Here is a 4,737-nt window from a genome sequence, read left to right as displayed (position 1 = left end):
CTGCACGTCATACACGGAGACACAAACATTAATGTCACTGTTACTGTTAGAATTAGAACGAGAAAAACAAAAGAAAATCGAGAAAAAAACATCAGCAGCATAAAGCTCAAACAGAGTTTCTGAAACTAATTTCAGCGGACCGAGCCTCAGTATGGATTCAAACAACAACAACAACAACAACAACAACAACAACAACAACAACAACAACAACAACAACAACAATAACAACTCAAAGAGAAACATGAACATCATCAGCACAAATCTCAAATGGAGTTGTTAAGATTCTTGAGGATGTTTGCAGACAGAACCTCGATGCGGTCTCAGACACTCAGAGTTTTACGTTGCTGATGTTTTCTTTTTGAAAGGGGACTTTTTCGGAAGACCCAGACTCTCTGGTTGCATAAAACTGTGGCTCTGAATCTAATCAGGCTTTTTCTAAATGCTGGGGACATGCATCAGCGCTGACGTTAGTAGCTAATTATCGGTATTTTAACGGTTGAACTGCGCAAAATACCGAAAGCGAAATAGACGAATGGTCAACTTACCGGTTGACATTCTACTTCACAGGTGCCCTTCTACCCCCCCCCCCCCCCCCCCGGATCATCCCCCCCCCCAACAAATATGACAACCACTGCTAATTGCTTCAACTATTCTTGGTTGTTTTGCGTGTCAGGATGCTTAATATGTGTAAGGATCATGACTCTAGTTCTTGTAAAATAAAAAAATAAAAACATCACCGGTTTAGAAAATGGTTAGTGAGACCACTGCGCATGCCATCCACAGCAGCACTGCAAACCTCAAAACAGATATATCTCTCTGTCTCTCTCTCAAATTACGTACAACAAAGTCCAACATCTCTTGAACTGCCAGGAGGGAAAAAAACAAAACACCCTCAGAGATAAATCAAGAGTACCCAAAAAGTTGATGCCGAGTGGGAAAAAAATCAACAAAATAAAAGACATAAAAACGTACTCCATAATCATATTCTAACATGTGAAATGCAACCCCAAGGAAACGCGAATACGAAATGTTATGTCCCCCAAAACAGCTCACATAGCTTGTCAGAGACAGATCAAGCATTGAGCATGAGAACTGAGTTATAGCAGGCTACAAAATCCGAGAGAAACGGTGTGCTTTCCATCTCTTTTGAGTAATAATCACGACGCAAATAGTTTATATATAATTCGAGAGATACCCCTCACCCCAATCCGCCTCCCTATATCACCAGTAATGATTGTACACCAAAATATTTCCTGAAAAGAAAAGAAACTAGAAGAAAAACAACCCGGACACATCAGTCTCTTTTCAGCTTTTACAATTGCAGATATCTTAAAATCATTCATAAATTGCAAATCTACGGCATTGACTTCAAAGGTACAGCATCTTGTAAAAGAAAACACCCAAAAAAGTAGCATTTTGGTGCTAAAAATAAAGTTTTAACAAGATGCCTTTGAGAAGAAAAAACAAGCCTGACTGTAAAGCAGGGAGTGAGTGAAATGACGAAGCAGGTGAAGCAGTGTCCATCATGACGACGGGTGCTGGCCGACAAACCATGACGAGCGCCGGGAGTTGAGTGACAGCGCCGTGCTCGTGCCACTCGTGGGGCGAGGAGCGAAGCCACTGTGATACACTGCTAACAGCTGAGCCTCCGGGGCCTTTACCTACATCTCTAACGAGACATCACCAGCGTTCTGAGTGCCTCTGTGTTGTGTTACTGCTTGTTTGTTGTGTGTTGAGTGGGAGTTTATTGTACATCCCTCTAACGAGACATCACCAGCTCTTTTGAGTGTGTGTGTGTGTGTGTGTGTGTGTGTGTGTGTGTGTGTGTGTGTGTGTGTGTGTGTGTGTGTGTGTGTGTTGTGTCAGTTATTGCTTGTGTGTGTGTGTGTGTGGTGTTACTGCTTGTGTGTGTGTGTGTGTGTGTGTGTGTGTGTGTGTGTGTGTGAGTGTGTGTGTGTGTGTGTGGTGTTACTGCTTGTGTGTGTGTATGTGTGTGTGTATGTGTGTGTGTGTGTGTGTGTGTGTATATGTGTGTGTGTGTGGTGTTACTGCTTGTGTGTGTGTGTATGTGTGTATGTGTGTGTGTGTGTGTGTGTGTGTGTGTGTGTGTGTGTGTGTGTGTGTGTGTTGTGTTGTGTTACTGCTTGTTTGTTGTGTATAAAGCGGGACTTTATTGAAGATCTCTCAAAAGAGACACATCCAACATTATGTTTCGTCGTTATTTGTCCCTTTGTTATTTGGAACATATACTGCTAGTGTTGTTGTATTTAGAGTAAGAGTTGAAAAGTCGACGTGTTGATCTGTCTAAGGAGACACATTGCTATCTTGTTGAGCCGCCGCAACGGTTCCCCGACGAGACATTCTTTTGTGCCCCTGTGATCTGTTGCTGCTTTGTTTGTCGTGTCTTGAGTTAGAGTTTAAAAGGTTGGTCTCAGTTGTTGCCGATGTTATAGTATATATCTCTCTAAGACCCGGCGCTCACCTACACTCTTCAAAAAAAGTTAAGGATCACTTTTTTACACGCCACACAAAACAGACAAGACCGAATTCTTTCATTTTTTTTTAGATTATATAATTGAACAACCAAGGAGTAATGACAAACAAAGCAAAGATCGAACGCGGCAGCGACAATTTAGCTAGAGTGTGTCAAACGTGACAACCTTCGAAAATGGAATTCACAACAATGTGAATCAGTGTCAATAACGCGTGTGCCCTCCGTTGTGTGCCAGGCATTCAACACATCGTTGGCGCATGGAGTGGATCAGGTTGGATATGAATGCTCTGGGAACTCCATTACACTCCTGCTGGAGCCATTGCGGCAGTTGACCCAGATTGGCAGGAGGAGGGTGATGTTGCTGTACCCGACGACAAAGCTCGTCCCACATGTGCTCTATGGGGTTCAGGTCCGGGCTGTTGGCTGGCCACAGCATCCTGTTGACCCTGGCCTGCTGGATGAAGGTGTTTACAGCTGCAGAGCGATGGGGAGGTGCGTTGTCATCCTGAAGAATCGCACGAGGGCCGATCGCTTGGAGGGCTGGAACGACCAGGGGTTGCAGGATCTCATTCTGGTAGCGGACACCGGGCTAGTTGCCCACTACATGGTACAGAGGTGTCCTTAGACGTGTGTTGATCCCTCCCCAGACCATCACAGAGCCTCCGCCAAAACGCTGTCGTTCCAGAACAGCGCCTTCTGCGAAGCGCTCTCCGCGACGCCTCCACACTCGGATGCGACCATCAGCAGGTTCCAAGCAAAAGCGGGACTCATCTGTAAACAACACCTGAGCCCACTGCTGACGTTGCCACCTCACATGTTGAGTGCACCAGGCTCGGCGAGCTGCTCGGTGATTAGCAGTCAGGGTTGTTCCTCGGACTTGGACGCCTTGCACGCAAGCCAAAGTTGTGTAAGCAGTTTCGGATCGTCTGACCACTAACAACAGTGTTGGTGGTAGCTTGTAGGCGTTGCCTAATGTTGTTTGCCGTAGCCATTCTTTGTTGCATGGCCTGCCTCTGAATGAAGCGATCCTCTCTTTGTGTGGTGACTCTGGGCCGACGAGAACGTTGTCGCTCCTGCACTCTTCCAGTTGCGTGGAATCTCTGTTTTAGTCTGATGATGACAGAGGGAGCCACTGCAAGCCTCTGGGCCACTTGCCTGGCAGCAACACCGTCTTGTACCCATCCTATTGCCCTTCCTCTATCCAAATCGCTCAGTTTTCTTCGTGGGGGCATGTTGCTACTGTGCAGAATTGTGTCAGCGTGTCAACCTTTAAACACAAGCTGGTGAGCGATGTTCATAGCCAGGACACAGTTGTAGCACGTGCATCACAACCTTTTGCCCTGGCATGCGTTCCGCAAATTTCATGGGGCTATAAAAAACACCCTTTTTCTTCCAAAATGCAGAAGCTTTTGAGAAGTCCCACAAAAGGAAATAATTCTGCCTGCCAAACAAAATTATAGGTCAAGACTCATTGTTCATTTGTTAATTCAAACGTATTAATCTTTTAATTATTATGTCGATGTTTCATTTTTTGGCAATTTTTTATAATTAGATCCGTTTTTTCAACCGATCCTTAACTTTTTTTGAAGAGTGTATGTAACGCCAGCAAGACAGACGACGCACTGTAGATTATTGAGGTGATTCTTTTTTTTCCCAGCCCGCTACACGTTGCGTGAAAAGAAAACAGGCCAAGTACTCGTCATAATCCCTATCGCAGCATGTAGTGTAGTGGCGACTGCGCAGATGTATTTTGCCAGACTGACAGTGACAGAGTCGAGGTCCAGCACGACGATTTGCATTTGAAAACTTCGCCGAATGCATTGACAGTTTCCGGCGTTCGTAATGACTGACGTATACATGTGATATGTGTATCTGTCCTTGGAAGTAGATCAGGCTACTTGTTGCCAGGCAAGGGTATAATCTACTGCTCACAGCTAGACAGGTTCATGGAACTTCCGGTGAAGAAAGAGACAACAGCAACAACACACAGACAGACGCACACCCATAGACAGACGGACACCCATAGACAGACAGACAGACAGACAGACAGACAGTCTCTCTCTCTCTCTCTTCTCTCTCTCTCAGGATCCAAAACCAACCAAAAAGGACGCACCCACGTCGCCAGCCGAATAGCCTATACGCAAGAGAAGGAAGGTGCGAAAAACACGCACAGCACACGCGCGACAACACCGACCCATCCGAACCACTTTGCAAAGCGTGAAAAGGGAACGCACACATCGACG

The sequence above is a fragment of the Littorina saxatilis genome, linkage group LG12 (assembly GCF_037325665.1).
Source record: "Littorina saxatilis isolate snail1 linkage group LG12, US_GU_Lsax_2.0, whole genome shotgun sequence".
In the NCBI taxonomy this organism is placed as follows: Eukaryota; Metazoa; Mollusca; class Gastropoda; order Littorinimorpha; family Littorinidae; genus Littorina; species Littorina saxatilis.
This window is presented reverse-complemented; position numbering follows the sequence as displayed.